We start from the raw sequence: 25,271 nt of genomic DNA on the forward strand, positions 1-25,271 counted from the left end.
AGATGAGTAAGACACAATTTCTATGCCCAAAGCAGCATAGTCTAATGAAGAAAATGGGCATATAGCAGACAGTTCATAAAATGGTTTCCTTGAATTTGTTTCAAATAGTTGTTATAGCTTGAGGAACACAGTCATTTTTCTACAAAATGTCTTTTAACATGTAGCCCTGGTCTTAACCTTCTTTCAGTTAACTTATACAAAAATAGGATTTGCATACTTCAATGATACATAGACACCATGACTATATGTTTGTTTCTTTTAAACACTAGTGATATTACCATCTGGATCTGTAAGCGAAAATATTCATATTTTACTAGCAACTTCATTAACAGGGCCACGAAGGAAATGCCAGGTCCTCCATATTGATGGTTCAGTGAGGAAATTAGAAATGTCTCCCTAGCATAGCAAAGCTAACTTAGCTTATATCTTTTAGAGTTTTATTGAGGCTTCAAAAATGGAGCCGAATCTTGGCTATACTTTCTGTCTTCATAAAATGTCTCATTTATATAAGATTCAGCTTTTATTTTTTCAATTACTATTTCTAATGCCATAATTGGAGTAGTCAGAATGTTCTAAGCCTAAATCTTCCTTGCTAATATTTGGGCCCACTTCCACATTTTTTTGTTGCCAATTGGAGAACGATTTTTGATCACTTTTTATTTTTAGGGCAATTTTACCTGCATTATCTTATTATACACATGCAAATGCTTTTTGAATAAGTAGGGCATCATAGGACATTGGAAAGAGCACAGACTCTGACAGACCTGGCTATGGATCAGAATTCTGTCACTCAAGCTATATGACCTTGGTCAATTCATTTCACCTCATTGAATCTCAGCTTCCCCCCCGTCTGTAAAATGGGGATTGTTATGCATGTGTTACAAAGTTGCATTAGGAACTAGACTAATGTATGTTAAGCATTAGGCCAGTACTTGGAATATAGTGGATGCTAGATAAGTAGCTGCTATTATTATTTTCCATGTTTTACAGATTAGGAAGCTGAAACACAGACATATTAAATGGCCTTGGCCAGCTTTGGGGGGATAAGGTTCCCAGTTATTATCAGAAAATTGCAGCCTGACTTTTGATCAAGCCTCACTGAGAATGAGGTTGTAGGACACACAAAAAAGTTCAGAAGCAAAAAGTGTAGAAAAATCAGTAACACCAAAGCAAGCAAATACTCAACATGTATTTATTGAGCACCTTGTAAGCATATGGTATTCTGTGCACAAGTTGGGGTACTTTGGATTGCAAATGGCCAAATCCCAACTTGCACACACAAAAAGGAAAACTTATTGGCTGGTGTAACCCAAACACAGGTTGTAGGGAACTGATCATAGAGATGTCTGAATTCAATGTCAGGAACACTTTTAGGGCTTACACTCTCTATTTCTGACAAGAGTTTCTATTTCTATTTCTATTTCTATTTCTGACAAGGTTATCTTTGCAGATAGCTGTCTCTATGCCATGGGGAACATGGCTTCCAATAACTTTGGTCTCTCATCTTTTCCTAGAAGCTCTTCTACCAGCAAAGAAAGAGGATTTCTTCCCATTTGGCTCCAGCCTGGAAACAATCCCAAGAATGGCTTGTATTGGATCAATGGAGGTTGCATACTCCCTCCCAAACCGCACACCAAGCCAGGAAGATGGGGTAATATGATTGGTCCAATCAAGAGTTCATGTCGACCCTTATCATTAAGGTGTTGGTTTTATTTTTTCTCTTCATGGAAGGAAGTTTATTGGAGCAAGCAAAGATAGTAACCTTTATCTTATATGAGATGTAATAAAGAAATTAATATTTTAATGGTAGAGTTGGTTTAAAGAGCCAAAAGACTAGAATCTCAGGATGTCTAGCTAAGATACTACAGGGCCCAGGTGGACATGTCATGTGGATTTTTCAGCCAAAAAGGGAAACTTACCATATTTTTGCCTCCCAACGCATTAGCTCATAGAGTACAGACTTAAATTTATTTCATAACATGCATGTCTTTTAATGGAGAAAGTTACAGACACTTGGGTACTATCTTAGAAAAAGCAGAACTCTTAGGGGCATGTGGGTGGCTCAGTCATTTAAGTGACTGACTCTTAATTGATTCTGGCTCCTATTGATTTTGGCTTAGGTCATGATCTCACAGTTGTGAGACTGAGCCCTGATTTGGGCTCTGCAATGAGCATGGAGCCTGCTTGGGATATTCATTCTCTCTCTCTCTCTCTCTCTCTCTCTCTCCCCCTCCCTCCCTCTCCCTCCCTCCCTCCCTCCCTCTCAAATACATAAATAAACTAGAAAGAAAAGAAAAGAAAAAGCAGAACTCTAGAGGGTGGCTGGAGGCTGGACCACAGACTGACTTCCTGTCCTTTGAAAAAGTCCTGGGGGAAATGCATTATTCTAACAGCTTGCTTAATGCTTTTGCTTCCTGTGGAGAGGGGTTGGGGGTAGGAACTCAAAGCAGACTTATAAATTGAGTTCTATAGTGGAGGGACTTCTCCAAAACTCTCGGCTGGGTTTATTTAAGACACAGAACTGTTTGCTCTTGGCTCCAGTATTTCAGTGTCCACTCACTATTTGGTTCATAGGAGAACACGGTATTATATTAGAGATATGGGGAGATCATGACTGGGGGAGGAGACTGTTTTGACTTTTTATGCCAAAATCAACATTCCCCGCTCATGTCACAGGAGCCCCAGAGCCTCCTGTCATCTGGGCTCTCCATTCAAGGTTGCCTTGATTACTTTCAAGGCTTTAGTCATGAATCTTTCTTAACTATTTTTACCTCAAAATAGTGTCTTTAACAACTCACTGTTGCTTTTTTCTGTGTCAAAATTAGAAGTATCCCAACTGTTTTCCGGCACCAAATTCTTTCCTCTTTCACCTCCCTGGGAAACTAACTCCATCCATTATGCCAACTTCTGTTTACATCTTCGATTACCCCTTTGCTGCACCTTTCTCCACACATCTACCTACAGGACTGTCCCCTTGAGATATCATCAAAAGAGATAATGAATGTGGATGTACTCTATGACTGTAAAGTGTAATATAAATATGGAATAACATCATTATCCTATCTTTCTTAACAGTCATCTCAAAAAATTATCAATGTAATGTGTTTCTTGACTTTACTTTCTCACTATCAACTCATTACTTAATGTCTTAAAATCTGAGGTGTCATAATGTGTTGAGGATGGGAGGGCGGGGGCAGGTGTCCATATCTTTGAGTCTTCTTCCAGTATGTGGCACATTTGACTCTGCCCTCCTCTTTCAGTGTCTGTAACTCACTGCTTTCTGAGTACTCTTCTCTCTCCTTTAATGCCCATCTTTTTCCTTCTGCCTCTGAATGGGAGTTGTCTCTATCATTCTGTTCTTGCTCCTACTTACCCTGCCCCCTCTCTTTTGTTCTCATAAATACTTGTTAAAACAAATCTCATCTCTGTCTCTTCCATTCATCCTGTTAAATGCCCACTGTAATTTTAACCTACATATCTCACTAGCCTCAAACATGAGGTATATAAAATAAACTCTTACCCCATCCTAAATATCTTCCACCCTATCTCAGCCAACAGTGTTACTTTTTAGTCACCTAGGCTTGAAACCTTGGTTCCTGTTTTGATTCCTTGCTCTCTTATCCCTGAATCCATTTTAAGCTATATTTTAAGAACATATTATTCTGTTCACCTGTCTTCACTCTGTCTCTGCCTTCTGCCTTCTCTTTCTTCAGGCAGTGATAGTTCAAGCTGCTGGGATAGCACACCGTCTTATTTTGCTTTTGGTAAGGTTGTCCAGAAGTATTTTGTGGCCATACTTTTTTTCTCTTCCTCATTCTGGATTCTTTCCCTTTTATGAACTGAATAACCATTTGAACTTTATTCATAAAGATCACTAAATCTTTTTCTACACTAATACCTTTCTCAAAACCTAAATATATACTAACATGTTTAGAATGGCCTGTATAACATGTCTAGTTAAGAACAGGTGTAAGCTGACCATTGTTTATAAGCATTGACATGAAAAAAATACATTTCATAGCTATGTGTTTTATTAGTATAATTTGACATCTTCAAATATAGTCAGTAACTTCATATTAGGATATCATTTCAACCATATTTGATTTAGAAAGCTAAAGTTTGGAAGATCTAATGATGGGCTAGTAAATGTATATTAAACATATTGCTTAAGTTTTTATACATTTCTAGCAATCATCAGCATATAATTCCAGTTTATGTGTAAACTCATCAGAAATATCACTTCAATCTCTAGGACTCGTGTCCTCTTACTTTATTTCTGCATATCCTATTAATAAGGAATGACTAAGGACAGCTTTAGTTTTCTCAGTTTCAACCTTAAAGATGTATATGGTAACAATAGCATACTGTGTAACTGTTAAAAAAAAAATCGAGAAGCTCCTTATGTGTTTATATGGAAAGATCTCTGTTATAAACTGGGTGTGTCTCCCCATCCCCCCAATTCCTGTGTTGTTGAAGCCTTAAACCTGAATGTTATGGTGTTTGGGGAGTAATTGGGGTTAGATGAGGTCATAAAGATGGGATCGCATCAGGGTGGGATCACTGTTTTTATAATAACAGACACTGGAAGACATACTGTTTCTCTCTCCCTAGTGAGGACACAGTGAGAAGGTGGCCATCTGCAAGCCAGGGAGACAGTTCTCACCAGAACCCAACCATACTGCCACCCTGACCTCAGATTTCCAGTCTCCAGAACCGTGAGAAAATAAACCTTCTGTTGTTTAAGCCGCATAATCTATGGGGTTTTCTTATGGTCGCCCAAGTTTATTAATACAATCTCCAAGATTTATTTGTAGGTAGGGAAAAAAGGGTGCCAAAAGAGTGTACTGTTGGGATGAAAAAAAAGAAAAGAGTCTATACTTGTACTGGTTTGTATATCCGTTCTAAACGTCCTGGGAATAAATGAGAAACTAATAATGTTGTTTACTTTTTGGTGGGGCTGTAGGAACTTGACAGAGGACGGGGTGGAAAGGAACCTTTGCTGTATATCCTTCTCTATCTTTTGATGTTTGAACTATGTGTATGTGCCACCACTTCAGAAAACTAAATAAATAAAATTCATTTAAAAATAATAATAAAGCCACTTGGAAAAACAATATTATATTGAAATAAGGAAAATATGGATTATATTGAAAGAAAATTATTGATTAGCAGAATAATTACGGCAGAGGTTGACATTTGAAGATGAAGGAATATGAGCAGTTATATTAAATTGCTTTCTTGGGCCATTATTTAACAATTGCTGTGATCATGTAGACAGTTCTGTCTACTGCCCTTTCCTGGGATCTGCATTGCTGACAACAACAGAGCTTGAAGTACCCCATGTAACATGCGTTTGATTGAAAGATGTTGGCCATGGGTTCTCAAGTACTCTCTTGGTCATCTGTCTGGGAGTAAAGCCTTCTTCAGCTTCCCTCAATTGGTGGTCCAGTATTCAAGGACAACTCCTGAGAGAAGGACCAAGCCATTCATTTGAAAGAGGCCAGTGTCTCTTCTGTGGACAAAGATGTAACATCTCTCACAACTTACCTTGGCCAATTAAACATCCAGTTGTTCTGGAGACATTACATCATGCTACTCCCAAGTGTTGTCCTTAAATATAATAATGTAATTCTGGTCATTTCTTTGCTTTTAACTTCCATCAAAGATTTCTTCTCCATTGGTCATCTGGCCTATCTCTTTATCCCCATTGACTGTTTTTTAAGTAAACTCTATGCCCAACATGAAGCTTGAACTCATGACCATGAGATTGAGTCACATGCTTTACTTCCTGAGCCAGCCAGGCACCTCCCCCCGACATTGACTCATTTTGAGCTGTTCTGCCATGACCCCAAAGTACGTTTATTTCTGTCCCCACACCTTCATAAATGTCATTTCCATTGCCTGGACTACCCTTCTATTTGTTTCTGTTGATGAAGTTCCGTAAATGGAGTTGACTGTTTTTCTTGACATCACCCTAAATTTTTGAACGGCAGTAATATTCTCTATGTGCTTTTTACTTCTTGTCAGATTCAAGAAGTTTGGGGGCCATAGCATATTCATTTTGCATCCCCAGTGCTGGCATCCAGTAGGCATGTGATGGTTGAATGAATGAATAAATATACACTCTGGCCGAAATGTTAAAGACAAAAATGTCATAGTAGCCTATAATAAAATCCTAACCAATGCTTAGGGAAAATGCCTCACAGGAGGATTCTAACTCTCTGCACTGCGATTGTGTTATTCAGGTCCTGATTGACTTATAAGAGCTGAATTCTGTCAGGACCATTTTTCCATTAGCCTTTTGCAGGGGGTTGAGGGGCTTTCAATTTTGTGGATAGTTTGTGCATGTTTTGAAAACTCTGCTGGGCATCCCCCTACTAAGGCATCTCTTTGAGGATTTCCTCTGTTTAAGAGCATTTTATTTTTAACATTTTAAAGTATAGATGGCAGCTCTCATTCCAGTGGATTTTCATCCTTATCTCCAGAAAACCATATTTTGTATGCTTTGTGGCAAAGTAAGTTATGCATCTATAGAAGTCACCCCGTGGAAGTGAGCCTTTGGATAGAAGGCTCAGCTCCACATTTGCTTGCCAGAGAGTAAGAGTGACAGCAAGGTGATCTCTGTCACTTTGTAGTAGGTATCTTTCTCGTGTAACTTTCTCAAAGATGCTCTTTTAAAATATTGAGATATTTGCAGAAAACAAATCATGAATATTTTCTAGCTAAAAGAATTCACTTGCCACATTTTGGAGGGATTCAGCTGTGTCAATATGGCACTAGGGAGACAGATATTAGAATTAGGCCCACTGTCTTTTGTTAATTCAGTTTATCCTGGACAAAGTAAATTAAATGCTTGAACTCCAGCTATTGAGACATGCTTGTATAAACATGGCCTCATAATAATTTGCTCTCAAAGTTCATTGACTTTTAAGTGTCTTACTGATGCTGCTAAAATGTGTCCATTTATATATCTAATGTATTAGCATTTATTTTCTATATTATCTTGAAATCTCGTGTATAGCATGAATGTAGTTAACAAAACTTTATTGTATACTGGAAATTTGCTAAGAGAGTAGATTTCAGGTGTTCTTGCCACACACACACAAAAGAAAATGTGTTTGGGGTTGCCTGGGTGACTCAGTCAGTTGAGCATCTGACTTCGGCTCAGGTCATGATCTCAAGGTTCATGAGTTGGAGCCCAGCATCGGGCTCTGTGCTGACAGCTCAGAGCCTGGAGCCTGCTTCGAATTCTGTGTCTCCCTCTCTCTCTGCCCCTCCCCTGCTTGCTCTCTCTCTCTCAAAAATAAGTAAACATTTAAAAAATTTTATTAAAAGAAAATGTGTTTGGAGATGAACATGTTTTTTAGGTTAACTATAATTATCTCACTATGTATATTTATATCAAACATCACGTTGTACTCTTTAAATATATACAATCATTATTATTATTATTCTTTTTTTTAGAGAGAGAGAAAGAGAACATGAGCAGGATAGAGGAGCAGAGAGTGGGGGAGAGAGAGAGAATCTTATGCAGGCTCCATGCTCAGTGCAGAGTTCAACACAGGACTTGATCCCACAACCCTGGGATCATGACCTGAGCCAAAATCAAGAGACTGAAACTAAACCAATTGAGCCACCCACTCACCCCTATACAATCGTTATTTTTTAAAAAACAAGATTTGCAATAGATTGAATGCAGAAGATAGAGGAATCCAGCTGTCCTCCATTTTGCAAAAATGTAAAATAATGCCACTCAGTATATATTTTTTGTTTTGGAGATTATGGTTACTTTTTCATAAAAATACATTATTTGTGTTCACTTAAAAAAATCCAAAACATTTTCTATAGTAATGAGCACCATTGAAGTCTGAGTCCAATATACATTTGAGCACAATCCTTACACTTTTCTCCATATAAATAGCACATTTGTTCTTAGTGACATGTGGCTGAAGGCAAAACGTAAATCCAACAGAATTTGCTGGATCTTAGTTCTGATGCCATTTCTTGCAACCTTTGGATATAAAAATGACAAAAGTCTTGGAATATTTCTCCCACTCCAGAATTTTAGTTATTTTGCAGTCACAAATCTGCAAAATCTCCAGATTTTCCCTCCTCCAGGAAAGAGAGTCTTAATTAAATAATTAATTAAGCCTTTTAAAAAACAAGCAGTTCCCTGTGGATTGCTTTTATAATTGCCTCTACACTTCTCAACTAAAGGTCTACCTAAGCGAACTGCCTCATTTGTTCTCAATATAACATTTTACCAATTTAATTCATGCCATTGTTTACTATAAAGCTCATGTGTCTCTGTTGTCATCATCTGTTCAAAGCCATAAGGTCCCAGAAGAACCAAGTATCCTTAATTTATTTTCTATGGGGCCTAACCAGCATTATATGATATTAAACAGGTAATAATTATGTTTAATGTGATGGTGATAAAGACAGGAATCTATAGTAGGCTGATAAAATATGAATTTAACATGAAAACAGACACTTATTAAAGCTCTAGTGCTTTTTATAGCACCCAGTAGTCTATCAGTGGCTCGGAAGAATTTAGTATGATGTGAAAACATGGATGAAAATGTGCAAAATAGCCAACTTCCAATGACTCATAGGGTACATGTGTCCCTTAAGTTGCTCGCCTGCCTTTGCCCTATGGCCATGTTTCCATTTTTATGATTCCAGCCAGAGAAGGCATAGAGGAGGTCAAATCAGTGAATTCTCTAAATAGTGATAGTTCTGGTAATAATGTTACTCCAAGAGGGGCACCTGGGTGACACAGTTGGTTAAACATCCGACTTTGGCTCAGGTCATGATCTTGCAGTTCATGAGTTTGAGCCCCGTGTTAGGCTCTGTGCTGACAGCTCAGAGCCCGGAGCCTGCTTCAGATTCTGTGTCTGCCTCTCTCTCTGCCCATCCCCCACTCAAGCTCTGCCTCTCTTTCTCTCTCAAAAATAAATAAACATTAAAAAAATGTTACTTGAAGAGAAGGTGGTAATGACTGCTAAATCATTATTTTGAGGGATTATTGTAGAATTAGATCTTGATGGTCAACTGGCATTAATAAATCAACATTCATTGAATGAATAGTTGGTAGAAACATGGAGAAATTCCTTTTTCTGTCAGAGGCTCTGTATAGCAAGTCTGACTGTGGAAGATCTTGTATCCATGGGAGAAAGTCAAATGGTTGATCTTCATGAACTAGCTGAGCTTGGAGGAGCAAGCCTGAAAGACAAAGTAGTTTTCTAAAAATGAAGGATTTAACCTTTGTTCTAGTCCTTTCTGTCAGCAAGAAAACTGTCAAGGTTGATTTCAAATAAATCATCATCCTTGGCATTTTCCCCCCCAAAACTGCCTCTCTGTCACTTCATAGAAATTGCTACTTGTCCTCAGTTGTATGTAGTATTAGCTCAGACATTGCACACAATTCATTATACCACAGAAATTGAAAAAAAAAAACACATTATATATTATAACATTATAATATAATATAATATAATATAATATAATATAATATAATATATTTCCCCTGAACTGGCTATGTATCAATAAACTCAGGAGTATTAGAGTTAAGGTCTGAAACCACAGCCACTTTGTCACTTAGCGGTCAGTGTTCTTTCAAGAGAGATTAGGAAGTGTTTGGCTTAGAGACAAGCTTTGAAAATTACTGAGAAATGCATTTTTGCCAGGTCTATTAAGATTACTTCTACTTAGATCATCATATTTCTTCACATCTTTTAGATGTTTGTGAAGTGTGTTTATGATAACATTTCTTTCACCTTTAAAACAACCTCAGACCTCTTAAGTACATGTGTCTTCAAGACAGAATTAGAGCATTTTCACTCCTGGAGTGCATGTATCTATGATCAGATATGATCACATGCTCTAACAGTGAATTGAAATCAGTTTTATGACTCCTACCATCAGAGCAAGTGCTGGGCCTAATGAACTGGGGCAGAGAGGTAGATGACCAACACCACCCTGCATGGGGTGTGGTGCTGGGCTCCCACATTTCCCATCCGGGTCCACAGTCTGCAATTCAGAAATCCAAATGGCTCTGGAAAACAGGACTTTTTAGTAACAAATTTGGTGGCCTAGACTCATGAGAAGCCTTAGAGTTCTTATTCTAATAATCCCACCTCACTAAATGGGACTATCAATATGTTAGATTATGGAGTGCATATACCCAGGCCTATTAGGGGTGTTATGTAAGTGCATATACTCACATTACCTTTCTAACTGCGCCCCCCCCAAAAAAAAACACAAAAAAGTCTGAGTTTTGAAACACACCTGGCACCAAAGATTTGTATCAGGAATTGTGAGCTGTACCTTTCCTTACGGTGCTAAAGTCTTTAACACAAAATCATTATGGGCAGTCGCTGTTAAATCCTCCATCACCTGTGTATATGGGTGATTAGTTGCTCTTACAGAAAACTATAACACTTATCATAACATACTAATAGTTTGTTTTCAATCTAGTATCTTCTGGACTAGACCGACAACTCTTCCAGAGAGAAACTGCCTTTAAAAAATAACGTTTATTGTTTATTTTCTGATTATAACACAAATGTATGTTCCTTGGTGAAAATTTGGGAAGTACAGAAACATGTACAGAAAATAAAAATAATATATAATCCCATATATTAAGGACAAAGTTCCTATTATATTTCATTATGCTTTTTCCTATGCATATTTTTAAAAATAAAACTGGGACCATACTAAAGCATATTCTTTTTCCCCCCCAGTTTTATTGATATAATTGACATACAGCTCTGTGTAGGTTTAAGATGTATGGCATAACGACATGTGTGCAGATTGTGAAGTGATTATCTACAATAAGTTTAGTTAACGTCCATAACTGAATGGATGGAAGCATTATTTTCAAAATCTTTATTTCTAGTGGCTGCAAGGTATTCCATAGGTATGGAGAACCATGATTTACTTAACTACTGCCTTATTGGAGGACTTCCTACTCGTTCCCAATTTTTTAAATGAATAGAGAAACAGTTTATTTCTTTTTTTTAATTCTTTTTAACATTTATTATTTTTGAGAGTCAGAGATAGAGAGCAAGCAGGGGAGAGGCAGAGAAAGAGACACACACACACACATACACACACACACACACACACACACACACATACACACAGAATCTGAAGCAGGCTCTAGGCTCTGAGATGTCAGCACACAGCCCAACGTGGGGCTCAAACCCACAAACCATGACATCATGACCTGAGCTGAAGTTGGTTGCCTAACTGACTGAGCCACCTAGGCACCCCTAGAGAAGCTGTTTCTTAAACAGATTATTAGGCACAGTGCCTAGCACTTCCTCATTCAATAAAAAAGTATTGAATTGATTAAAGCTATTTTCATCTACTAAGATCCTAGCATAAATAGGCTTATTAGGTTTAATCAGACACTTAGGAGGAATCTGAAAGAATGAACTCCAGAGCGAATATATCTTGATTATGAAGGGAGCAGTTTAAGCCTGACTGAGAGAGGCAGTGCAGGGATAGGAGTTGCTAACAGTGTGTGGGGTGGGGAGAGGAAGTTTTGAAAAACTTCTAAGATGAATTTTGACTATGTCACAGTTTGACCCACTGAGGGACGTGTTGAACCGTCTGCAATGGTTTCATTCTCCCATGCTTCTCAACAAGTGGCTGTTTTGTCGCGTGTTTCTGTTTTCTCTTTTAATTGCTCATAGTCGTTCCTTTGAGGGCAGACATGTGCTCTTTGAATTTAATTGAATGTCTGCTTTAGAATAATGTGACAAGGGGAAATAGTATCTTCTTAGATTCCAGTATGTGTTAAGATGGGTATAGTCATTTCTGGAAACTCCCAAATCAGATCTATGTGATGTCTTCCAGGAAATGTAATTAGGCCAGCTCAACAGGACTCTCCCCCAAGCAAAGTCAAGCAGATGGAAGCCGGAAGCACCATTTTCACTCTAACATGATTGAGACAAGACCCAGCAAACTGGACTAGCAATATTTGATGGTCTGCTGGTGTTTTGATGATATTCGCATGGGCTCCTCCAGAATGCCTGTTCCCATACCATGTAGAACGAACACTGCCTTTTTTGATTTGGGGCCGAACCTACTCTACATTCAGATTATCTGAAAACTGTCAAAATACTCAATAAGCAATTAATGGTGCAAATACTGGAGCACCTGGGTTGTTTAGTTGGTTAAGCATCCAACTCTTGGTTTCTGCTCAGGTCATGATCTCACAGTTCATGAGTTTGAGCCCAACATGCTGACAATGTAGAGCCTGCTTGGGATTCTCTCTCTGTCTCTGACCCTTCCCCACTTGCGCTCTGTCTCTCTCAAAATAAATAAATAAATATACTTTTAAAAATGGTGCAAATACTAGTTATGGTAATGCTAGCATTCAGCAAATTTGTTTAATTTAATTAAGCATTTAATTTCCTTCTGGTGTTTTTTATAAAATAAAAGAGGGAGGAAAAATAATCTCAGTTATTAACTACTTAAAGCTTTTCAGTTACTACCTCTTGGGCTATAGCAAACCATGAATCTTTTAAAAGCAAGACACTAGGGTGCCAGGGTGGCTCCATTGGTTAAGCATCCTGCTGTTAGTTTTAGCTCAGGTAACGATCTTGAGGTTTGTGAGAGCGAGCCCCGAGCCCTGCGTAGGATTCTGCACTGGTTGCACTGAGCCTGCTTGAGAGTGTCTCTCTCTCTCTCCCTCCCTCTCTCTCTCTCTCTCTCTCTCCTTCTGTCTCTGACCCTCCCCTGCTCATGCTCTTGAACTCATGCACTCTCTTTCTCTCAAAATAAACTTGAAAAAAAAAGCAAAGCACAATTTAAATTAAAATAAAAATTGTTGAAACTTTCAAAAGGCAATGGAAATACAATTCCTTTGAAAGGGTATTTACTTTCATATTCCTTAGAATAAATATTATAAAGTAATATAAAGCTATATAGAATACAATATTACAGAGTGATATAAATCCTGAGGACTATTCCCCAAAATGTTAGCCCATTCATCATAAATTGACATTCATCACTCTTTCCTGACAATGCCCAGCCTCTTCCCTTGATCTCCTCCTTACCAGTCAGTGACCATTTCTGATGAGGATCAGAATATTACAGTGAGGCAGTCAGTATTGTAAAGCTCAGGAAATATTAAGTCAAAAGGAAGGATACAACTAAAGGATAATCCCTAACATTAATTAGGATGTCAGAAAGAGTTCTTGGCAAAAAGTAAATTAGAACTGAAGCATCTTTCTTTTCTTCTTAAAGATGCATAAAAATACAATTCTGATTTTTCTATATAATATGCTTATCCCCTTTCCCCCTAAAGTGATGTAGCTGTCACATGATGTATGCCTACCAGGGGCAGGGGGCAGGGAGGGAATGTTTTCCAAGGTAATCTTGCTTTTGTTTTTCTTTCTGTATTTTTGAAAAAAATCTTTGTTTAAAAGCCCAATTTTTTTCTACTTCTGAGTTGGCAGATGACATAGTTAATTAATTTTTTCTCAGTTATAAGTACATTAAAAGTAATTTAAGAACTGAACAGAGAATTGAAGCCCACATGTTAGGATATAGAAGCATAAAATATCCTAGACTATCAAATTATTGATGATCTGTGCAGCATTTTATACTGATGCATATATTGATTTGATGGAATGTTTAAATAAATTCTCAGGAAAATTGAATAAGTAGCTACATGTATGACCTGTATGAACACAAATTTCCATTTTTCTCTAGCTTTCACATAGAAATTGAAATTATACATATATAACGGGGATAGTGTGAATCATGAATCACATTTAGAGTTAGATAATCTTGGCATGACTTAGTCTTGATTTACATTTAAACTATACTTGTATCTGTGATATCACCAGGATGTATTATATTTTCTGCAGATGTTTTCTTAGGGTGGTTTTTCATGCTGTTTTCTCTGAATCTGGGTGATTCTCATGTGAGACATCATTAGGTTTGTAGGGAATGCTTTTCTAGTTGTAAAAGGCTGTAAAAGAAGCCTGAAGGCAGGTTGCAAACCATTGGCAAACTCCCCATTATTGAGGAAACACACTTAGTGGAGCCCTTAACCTTATATGAGCCACCCAGCTGGGCACTGACACTCAGTTTCCTCACTTTCAAAGTGAGTTAACACTATCACCCACATTCCAGCTGTAGTACGTGGATTTCTTTTCTGTTTCCTCAAACACATTAAGCTCCCTCTCACTTTTTGTCTTTGCTAATATGATCCCTTAGTTTGGAATATTCTCTCCAATCTTAGTTCATACTTACCCATCCTTCAAGTCTCATCTCAAAAGTCACCTCCTCAGGGGAATATTTCTTGATCCCCCAGATATTTCTGTCATTATATGTTCAGAGAAACCAGTCCTTCACCTGCATAGCACTTATTTTATAAATATTTAACTGTATGATTGATTAATAGTTATCTTCCCTGCTGGACAGTAGTAGTGTCCAGCACTAGTCAGTAAATAGTGCTACTTGCATAAGTAAATGTATATGTATGGACCCTGATTTTAATTCAGGAAGTGAAAAAAAACTTCAGGAAATTGAAGGCAAATTGTCTAAAAAAGTTATGTAAGTACTTTCCGGAATAACAGAACTTGGAGAATAAAAATGTGGCTGATTAATAATGGGCACTCCTTCCATCAAGAGGTAGTGTCTATTTCTTTTCTGTTTGATCTGGACAGGACTGTGACAGCTTTGACCAATACAGGATGACAGAAATGACGCCATGCTAGTCTCATGTGTGGCCCTTAAGTGGCGAGTCCCCCCCCCCCAACTTCTTACCTCTAGGAAGCCAACGATCAATTAAGAAGTGAGACTACTCTGAGACTACCATTCTGTGAGAAGCTCAAGCCACCTGGAGAGGCCCTGGAGGAAGAGACTCAGAGGAGAGAGAGGTCAGACAACACTGAGGCATTGGAGATGTGAGTGAAGAGGCCATCTTGAAAGTACATCCTCCAGCTCCAGCTGCCCCAACCAATTCCACATGGATAAGACATGAGCCACCTAGATTAGCCCTTCCCAAATTTGTGACTTACAAATCATTGGCAAAATAAAATGATTGTTTTAAGCCACTAAGTTCCAGGATAGTTTATTATGCAGCAATAGATAACTGGAACAAAGAATAAGAAAAGCAGTTCATGATGATGAGGAACTGAGGAAAGATGATTCAGAGGAGAAAATGTGTAAAGGGTAAAATAAGGAAATGTGTAACAAGCACCTCAGAGGTAAAAGTTCAGGTAATGGAGATGGTGAGGCTTTCTCCATAAAAACCATTGGAAGTTTGCAAGCTACTCATTTATACACAATGCAGGTCCCAATTTAAGAGACCTTCTACTATAATTTTATAATGGTGCTGGCAAGTAAAAAGTGTGGGGAAATAATCTGACACCATTTTTTACATGACTTTATAAGGATTGTCCCTGTATATCATCAAGCACATGGAATATAAACTAGTTCATTTAAAATGCAACAAATTTTCACCCAATATTCAACACAAGTTTCCCATTTGTCAGGGGAAGTTGGGCAACAATTTTGTTATAATGAGATTTGGCCCTAGAATGGGTATATAAAGCTTCACCCAACCATGAATGGAATGAGGAAAAGGAAAAGGAGTAACCTTCATCTAAAGCTAATTATTGTCAGGTTTGCATATTTTTTTTTCGTCTTCTTCTCCTTCCCCTTCTGGTTCTTCATCATCATCATCACAGAAGCTGATAATATTTGTTTATCAGTGCTTACTCTAACTATATTCTATAAAGCTTTATTTACATGGATCATCTCAATCTTTTAAAACCATAAGGTAGGTGTCTATATTCATTTTATAAATTAAAAACTCAAAGCTCTGTGTGTTAAGGTGATTTATCAGGATTGTACAGAAGCCAGGATTTCAACAAAGAACTATCTGAATCCTGACTAAACCAGTGAGAAGGACAGGGAGTACATGTGTCCTATTTGTTTAAGGTAGTTTTTTTTTTAATGTTTACTTATTTATTTTGAGAGAGGGGGGATGTGAGCAGGGAAGGGCAGAGAGGGAGAGGGAGAGAGAGAGAGAATCCCAAACATGTTCCATGCCACCAGCACAGAGCCTGATGTGGGGCTTGATCCCATGAGCCACGGGAACATGACCTGAGCTGAGATCAAGTCAGATGCTTAACCAACTGAATGACCCAGGCACCCCTAAGATAATTTTACTTAATCCTCTTAATACCCATCTAAGATGAGTATTACCATTCCTGTTTTGCATACAAGAGTCTGAGGGTCAGAAAGGTTAAGCAAACTGTGCAAGATCACACAGCTGTAACAGAGCCAGATTCAAACTCAGACCATGAACTCTACTGCACAGCAAGTAGCAGGCATCTGGAGCAAAAGAATCATAGATTCTTGAAGCTGGAACAGGGCCTGGTATAATTGTCTTATTTTCTAAGAGCTGAAAACCATTCTTATAAAGGTGGGCTGATGGAAATACGGAGAGGTGCATGCTATCCATTGCTTTAATTAAGCCATTCTCTAAACACCTGAATTGAGGACTCGGCAATAAAAAGATGTGTCTGTCTGCCAAGAGATCCTCAATTAGCAAGTAATACAGTATTGTGATGGGAGTGAAAATGGATATAGGTTTACCACATCTAGCCTAGGGGTTCGGGGTAGTCTTCTTACTGGGGGTGATGCCTCCACTGAGTCTTAAAGGAGGATTAGGAGCTACCAGAGCAGGGATGGGATCAAGCATATTCCAGGTGTTAGAACACCGTGTACAGAGGCCCACATAAGACAAAGGAGGGGTAAGTGACCAGAATGAGGTTGTGGAGGGGTGTTTTGCAGGCCATGATAAAACATTTGGACTGAATTCTGAGAGTAGGAGTGGCCACTGGAGGATTTAAGCAAGAGTGTCATGGTCAGATTTGCATTTTAGAAATACCACTCTGGATAGGACTGTTGCAATAGTCCAGGAGACCAATAATTATATTCTGGACTAGGTGGTGGCAGAGTAATTGGAGAGACATGGGTGGATTTTGAGCCATTTTATGAAGACTGATCTGTCAGAATAGGATGGTTGATTAAATGTGGAAGCAAAGGAGAAAGTTAAGCTAAGGATAATGTTCAGATTACTGGCTTGAGCAGCTCTCTCAGTGAATGAAAGGGGAGACAGATCCTGGGAGGAACATGATGAATTCGGGGGTGGGCATGTTGACTTTGGATTTCCTGTGGGACAGCCAAACATGGGTGTCTTCTAGGCAGTTCTGATGCTCAGTGGAGATTGCAGGACCAGAAATGAAGTGTCTGGGCATTGTTGGCATTGAGAAGATATTTGAGTCACGGGTGTAGATTAGCTCCCACAGGAGGGAGCATATAATGTTTGAGGAAAATAGAGTAAGGGTAGACAACTCTGGGAAACACTAACATTTAGAAGCAGTGGAACAGAAAAAAAAGGAGGAGGAAAGAAGGAGGAGAAGACAAGGATGAGGAGGAGAGGAGGAGAAGCAGCAGCAGCAGCTAGGAGAGAGCAGTACCACTGACGCAAAAGAGGAAGCAGGAAAGAAGACTCCTAGGACATGTGTGTTCTGATGTAATGCTAAAACAGGTGTGGATTGATACCACAAGAGCAAGCATGACCATTCCCTGGAATCACAGCTCTAGCAGTTCATTGTTCTTCATCAGGGAATGAAGCAACTTCATTTCATAAAGAAATGAAGAGGGCTTATCAAAGCCCTGGAGTGTGTGTGTGTGTGTGTGTGTATAACAATTTCAACTAGAGAAATGCTTTTCTTTTCTTGAACAGATTGCCTAAAGTTTGAAAAGGCTTTTCTCGCAATCTTTTTGTGCCCCCACAGACATACATTTAAGTGTGAAATAACCATACAAAGTAGTTCTGGAAAGACAGTGTTGCAAAAAGCTCTGAGAAACAGAAAATAAAAGGAATTATAAATGTTCAGGGCCACAGTAACCTTTGCAAATCATCATAATACATCACAACTTGTTCAGACTCAATACACTTACGTAGTATTCTGTACTGTTGAGGATACTTTGATTATCCCATTAGCTCCTAATGTGGTTGTAATGAAGTAGATGACTCTGGCATCAATGGGTTATTACGCTGCTAAGAGAAAATAATAAACAGCATAAGAGAGGAATAGAAAGGGTTACAGAGGTTTAGAAAGGGGAAATGTTCCTTGTATGGGAGGGGAGAGGGAGAAGAAAAAGTAGAGCTTTGAAGAACCAAGAGCACCTATTGACTGCTTACAGTGTCCCTGTTATCGAGGTAAGCACTTTATATGTTTTCTCATTTGAAGGACTTGGGTATTCGTCACAGTGCCTGGCACAAGAGCAGAAGAGCTATATTAGTAGTTATCATTAATTGAATACTTCCTGGTGCTGGTCACAATAAGACCCCTTGTACATGCTATCACATTTCAGCCTCAAAACAACCTACAGATTAAGGTATTATAACTCCCACTTTACATATAACTCCCATTTACATAGGAGTTTAAGTGAGTAACCCAACAAAGCTCCCTGGTAAAAAAAAAAAAAAAAAAAAAAAATGGCATACTCAACTAAGAATTTTGAAGAGAATGTTTAATAAAGAAAATGTTCTTAGAGGTATGGGCAGGTTAAAGACAACCAACAAGGGATGTTGAGTTATCCAAGGACTGGCAAAAATGGGAAGCCATTACCACCTCCAGATGTAGATCATTTAAGGAACACCATTAAGCGGTTCAGCTGACTTGCAGCAAATTAGCTGCTGCTTTCTAGAAAATGGGAGTTAGGAATTCTAACTTTGCTTCATTGACATCTTTACATTAAACACATATGTAATGGTTGTTATGTTGGATGGTTATGTTATGCTGGATCCCTTCTGCAGCTACTCTGATCAACATTCACAATTCCAGGAAACACTTTGAAAAACTGGAGAAAGTGGATGGCCCCAAACACAGCCTCCTTATACATTAAATATTGCCAAATGCTCTTTCTGAAAATGCTGAATTGACTTTTTTTTTTTTGCAACTTGTTTTAAAAAGTATTCAATGTCATGTACTTAAAAGTGGGTTTTGAAATGTGTGCTGTTTATTACTTCCATGTAAGTAGTTATCAGAATCCAGCCAGAACCTGGAATCACTCAGAAGTGGCCACCAGACAGAAGCTATGATTATAGAAGTGTGTGCATGGTACAGGACCATGAAAAAGTAGGAAGAGAGTGAGAGGAATCAATATGTTGACCTCTCTCTCCTCTTTCTGTCCAGTCTCCTATAAGTGCCTCCCATTGGCCAAAGCCAGCAATAACGGATCCCAGGTGGTGCAGTCCATGCAGGTCAGTCCTCCAGGACTTAGAGCAAGACAGAAAATGGTGGAGCATGATTCTAGGGCACACCAAGTTTACACAACTAGAATGCGGGAAGGCCAGGAGCCAAAGTCAGGTTTATCACGCCTTAGTCACTGCTTATATATATTCCTCTACCACACATTGCAGGTGCTTGGTAAATATTTGTTTAGTGAATGAGTTCCCATATGAAAGTTGAAGAAACTGAAGTTAGGAGGCTACTCATCTTGACTTTAGAAACCAGAGCCCTGACTACCCAGGAACCATCTCCCAGTCTATAACTTACTGCCTGCCCACTTGACCAAACATCATTTACTCCTTGGATGTCAAGGAAACTCTGTAACAATGGGTGCCTTCCACAGTAAACCTTTTCACATAAAATTTAATGATTGTTATGTGTAAACACTCAGGACTTATTCTCAGAATATAGACTTATGGATGGTACTTACTTGATCCAGTATTCCTCACACTGGAATGGACAAGGACACCCTTGAGCCCTCATTCTCTTTTAGAATTCCCAAACACCCATCCTTAATGAAAGTAAATCTTGAATCTTCTAAAAATAGAGTAAGAAAGGACTAAGGCAGGAATGTCTGTTTTAATCCTGAAATAATTGCTATCTAAAATTGACTTCAGGGGCGCCTGGGTGGCGCAGTCGGTTAAGCGTCCGACTTCAGCCAGGTCACGATCTCGCGGTCCGTGAGTTCGAGCCCCGCGTCAGGCTCTGGGCTGATGGCTCGGAGCCTGGAGCCTGTTTCCGATTCTGTGTCTCCCTCTCTCTCTGCCCCTCCCCCGTTCATACTCTGTCTCTCTCTGTCCCAACAATAAATAAAAAACGTTGAAAAAAAAATTAAAAAAAAATAATAATAAAATTGACTTCAAATGTAGGTACCAGCAATATTATCAATGGGAAAGAAAAGTTGCCTTTGTATCAATGTCCACCTGGAGAATAGAAACAGCTCTAGGTATTTCAAAGGAATTAAACCAATTTCAACTGGTTATAAAAATCTTAAAATGTGTGGAAGAGCAAAAAGAACAAATTGACTATAATAAATCCTACATTCTCATTTATGATTACATCTCCAGTGCCTAGCACTATACTTAGTATGTAGCAAGGGTTCAATAAATATGTACTGAATCTATGACTATACTTGTAGGTGAGACTTGGTCTGTCAACCTAGGAAAGCCATGGATTCAATTGGAAAGCATTAGGATACCTGTATGACTCTGGTAATTCAGTGAATATGGATATGTGGTTTGGCCTTTGGTAGGAAATCACATTCAAAGCCTTCTGTTCACAACCTGTCAATGGATAATATTTATTAAATTATTTAATTTAATAATTATAAATAATATTTATTAAATTAAATCTACTAGGTGCTAGATACTATTCTGGGCACTTTTCTAAGTACCTTGCATTATTAATTTACCTTCATAGTAGCCCTGTGATAATGAATTCATTGTTTCCCATTCTACAGATGAAGATGAAACTGAGACAAAGAGTGCTTTTTTTTAATGTTTATTTATTAATTTTGAGAGAGAAAGAAAAGAGAGAGAATGAGGGAGGGGCAGAGAGAGGGAGATAGAGCATCCCAAGCAGGCTCCATGCCAACACAGAGCTCAATGCAGGACTTGATCTCACAAACTGCAAGATCATGAACTGAGCGGAAATCAAGAGTCAGATGCTTACCCTACTGAGTCACTCAGGTACCCCAAAGAGGTTTTAAGTAACATGTCTAAGATCATACAATGAAATAGCAAAGCCATGCTTCCACCCACAAAGTTTGACTCTACAAGCTACACTCAATCTCCACGTCATTTGTCTCTTCATTGCTCAAGTGAGGAAAGTTTATTCTACCATTCTACCTTTATTTCCCATTTTTCCCATTGTGCTCTGAGGCAGAACCCAGCTAGGTGTTTCTGCAACCTGTTTCCTCTTCTTTCTGGGCCCACAGAAGATTTTACTTCCTAGTTTTTCCCTGTGATTACTGTAGCTGTGTGACTGAATTCCAGCCAGAGGAACATGAGCAGAGGTGATATGCAGCACTTCCTGGCCTGGCCCATTAACCCTCTCGCATATGATGCTGTATGTGCTTTCCCTTCCTTTCAGCTTAAGGAAGGTAAGCACGGTGAGCTTGGATGCCATATTTTGAAGTGTTGGAGCCACAAAATGGAAGAAGGCTGGATCCCTGCATGTTTGGGGGAAAGAGTCAGGAACCAACCAGGAACACCTGTGTTAGATTTAAGGGAACACAAGATAAACTTATATCAACTTTGTGCCACAATATTTGTTGGGGGTGTTTGTTGTAGCAGCTAGAGTTATCTTAACCAATATATATGTGTGAATTGAGCTGATCTGTTATCCCTGGAACATGTGTCTCGCTTCTGCACATACTTTTCCTTAAAATCTCATTCTCCCATTCCAGTTATTCGCATCCTAAAAATTATTCAAGGCCTAAACCAAGACCAATTGCCTCTAAGCAGCTCTCTTCCACACCCATCAGCCACAGTGATATCTCCTTCCCTCAATGCCTATATCACTTTGTTGTCTATGCCTTTCATGTGCCCTTGTCATAGCTTCAATTTTGGATGTCTTGTTTTCCCAATGCGGTTGCAAGCTCTTCAAGGTCAAGGATCATGTTTTTATGCTTCTTGTATGTCTCTGAAGTATGTAATACGGTGTTGAGCCTTGGGAATTTTCAATAAATATGTGTGGGGAAAATGAATTTATAGATGCATTAGGCTCAATAAAATCTGCTTCCCTAAAAACGACCCTTCATTACTTCAAGCAGGAAGGCATGTAAACTATAATTTACTGGAGTTGGTGTTTTTATTCTTTTCACTGACATATACATTCTAACACTTTTTGACAACTGCTTAGAGGAGACAGAAGGCATGCTCATCAAATTTCAGTTGACACAAAACTAAAGGTAATAAATAATGCACAAGATGACAGAATCAAAAGTAGGCAAGTGGGAATGAAGCAGATAGCATTTAATAAGGATAACTACAAGATTAAATTTTTAAAAACCAACAGCCCAGGGGCACCTGGGTGGCTCAGTTGGTTGAGTGTCCGACTTCAGCTCAGGTCACGATCTCACAGTTTGTGAGTTAGAGCCCTGCATCAGGCTCTGTGCTGACAGCTCAGAGCCTGGAGCCTGCTTCGGATTCTGGGTCCCCCTCTCTCCCTGTACCTCCCCCACTCACGCTCTGTCTCTCTCTCAAAAATAAACATAAAAAAAAAAAAAAAGGCCAGCAGCCCAATTTCAGTATGGAAAGACATGGCTAACAGAAAAAACTTTTTAAGTTTTAATTGGCTGCTGGGCTGACATGAGCCCAGGGTGGTATACAAGACCCCACACTAAGTTAGGCTCCAGGCACCGAGTGGCAAAGTATTCAGGTTTTAACAGGGCACTGGCATGAATTAATGTCACTAGGTGGAGGCCAATTAGAAGCGGATGTAGCATCGATGTTGGGTAAAGGAGGGAACGAAGGGCAACGTCAGCGCATGGGTTAGCTTTCAGCTGTAGCATTAGTGGGAATCTCCTGTCTAAGGCCGCCATTAAGTGATTTCTGACACTAAGCTACCTGGGGACCCTAAGAGTTTTGCCCCCAAGTAGGTCTTAAAGGTTTGTTATTTTACTTTTGGCCACACTCTCCTGTGTCAGGGTCAGAGCTGCCCTTCACTTAAGACACTTCACTTTTGAAGCTGAGAAGTATGTCATCTGGGTAAATTCAAGTCAGCTGTGAGACAGGTGAGAGAAAGCAAATCACATCTCCTCCAGGCTCAGTTGGGACAATCATTCCGGGATCCTCAGATCTGCTTCTAGAAACCCACATTTGCTAAAAACTTGCCAGAATTCTGGCAAGAAGCCTATGGCCTAAGCCTTAGCACTGGATCATTTAAAAAGTGAATACAATCTTAGGCAGTGCTAACAGAAGCCTAGCGTCTGGAACAAGGGTCCTGCTGTCGTCTGTGTTGGTCACAACACACAGGAAGAATTGTTTCTATTCCAGATACCATGATTTTTTTTTCTAAATAACATTTTATTTATTTTTATTTTTTTTAAATATGAAATTTATTGTCAACTTGGTTTCCATACAACACCCAGTGCTCATCCCAACAGGTGCCCTCCTCAATGCCCATCACCCACCCCCCATCAACCCTCAGTTTGTTCCCAGTTTTTTTAAGAGTCTCTTATGTTTTGGCTCCCTCCCTCTCTAACCTTTTTTTTTTCTTCCCCTCCTCCATGGTCTTCTGTTAAGTTTCTCAGGATCCACATAAGAGTGAAAACATATGGTATCTGTCTTTCTCTGCATGACTTATTTCACTTAGCATAACACTCTCCAGTTCCATCCACATTTATACAAAAGGCCATATTTCATATAGCAGCACTTTCAACAATAGCCAAATTATGGAAAGAGCCTAAATGTCCACCAGCTGATGAATGGATAAAGAAATTGTGGTTTATATACACAATGGAGTACTACGTGGCAATGAGAAAGAATGAAATCTGGCCAGATGCCATGATTTAAAGGGATACAGGTGAACTGGTGTGTGTCAAAAAGAAGATGACCAGAATGTTAGAAACCAAATCACTAGTTACTTTTTGGTGGTTCAGGCTCAAGGCCTAGAAGGGGTCAAGATGGTGGGTGGGAGGGTGGTGTCAGGCAATGTAGATATTAGAACTGTCTCCAAATAATGTGAATGCCTCAAATAATGTGAAAGAATCCTAGCCTATTAGGTAAGGCTAGAAGACAGAACAGGGACCAGGGGGTTTTAAGCCCAAAATGAAGATTTTAACCATTATAGCTCTTCAAAAGTAGAATGTGCTTTGTAAGTAAGAGAGGTTTAAAATGTTTTAAGATCTGGGGCACCTGGGTGGCTCAGTTAGTTGAGCATCTGACTTCAGGTCAGGTCACGATCTCACAGCTCGTGAGTTTGAGCCCCATGTCGTTGGGCTCAAAGCCCGGAGCCTGCTTCAAATTCTGTGAGTCCGACTCTCCGCAACCCCTCCCCACTTGCGTGCGCACTCGCTCTCTCGCTCTCTCTCAAAAATAAACATTAAAAATTTGTTTTAAATAAAATGTTTTAAGGTCTGATGATTTTCATAGATGTTCTAGCTGGAATTCAGGACCACTGGGTGGGAAGTTAGAGGATTTCTGATGTCTCATTCAAATCTATTGTTCTATGATCTAATCAATCTTTAAATTAGAAATGTGCTACAGAATATGAGGAAACAAGATTATTACCTGAGATTATTTTGGAGCTAGGGTCTGGGTTTTGAAGTGGATCTTCCCCTCAAAAGAAACAGAATTCATGGATGATTTAATCTACGATATGTAAGAGGAGAAAAATAGACATTAAGTGCCATTAAGAAGAGAAAGACACTTCCTAAGGTGTATGGAAAAAGAAACATTCAACAAATACCATGAGAAATTGCACGGAGCCCGTACAGGCGTGAGGGGAAGGCCAGGGAGAAGGCTGGAAACCTTTTCCAGGGATGAGAAGTTGTGATGCCATGTAGTCTGACGCTGCGCAAGGTGAGCGCTTCTCTGTAGTGGGGAAAGCGTGCTTGGTCTTTGCCTCCCCTAGTCTGCGGCCCCTGGAGACAAACACACCAGAATCACATTGTTCGTGACAACGGACTGTCCTTGAAATACTGTGAGTTTCTATATGTCTGTTTTTCTCTACGTGTGTTTTTGGACTCTTCCTCTTTCTCACAGACGGGAAGAAACGCACTCTTTTTATAATCGCGAGTCTCACCTGGGGTGAGGGGTCATTGGCGGACTTGGCTACGAAGAGAGAGAGAGATTCTCACGCCAGGAAGTGGGGGTGGTACCACGTGCTGGGCAACCTGGGACCAAGAGAGCAGGGAGAGAGGTCAAAGTATTTAACCACAGAGGGATCATCCTATCCCTTGCCTCTTGACCCCCGAGAAGCCCTCCA

At 39.3% G+C, this 25,271-nt stretch overlaps 1 protein-coding gene across 5 annotated transcripts in view; it reads left to right on the forward strand.

Moving 5' to 3' along the window:
• Positions 1-25,271, forward strand: part of DDAH1 (dimethylarginine dimethylaminohydrolase 1) — a 173,147-nt gene that overhangs the window by 3,918 nt on the left and 143,958 nt on the right. For 3 of the 5 annotated variants that reach the window (XM_058716753.1, XM_058716754.1, XM_058716755.1), the window contains 2 exons: positions 1,515-1,651; positions 4,612-4,715. The gene's annotated coding sequence lies outside the window, so the exon portion shown is untranslated. The remainder of the gene's footprint in view (positions 1-1,514; positions 1,652-4,611; positions 4,716-25,271) is intronic. The other 2 variants (XM_058716757.1, XM_058716756.1) reach the window with 1 other exon arrangement.

This window comes from Neofelis nebulosa, chromosome 2, assembly GCF_028018385.1.
Source record: "Neofelis nebulosa isolate mNeoNeb1 chromosome 2, mNeoNeb1.pri, whole genome shotgun sequence".
NCBI classification, from domain to species: domain Eukaryota; kingdom Metazoa; phylum Chordata; class Mammalia; order Carnivora; family Felidae; genus Neofelis; species Neofelis nebulosa.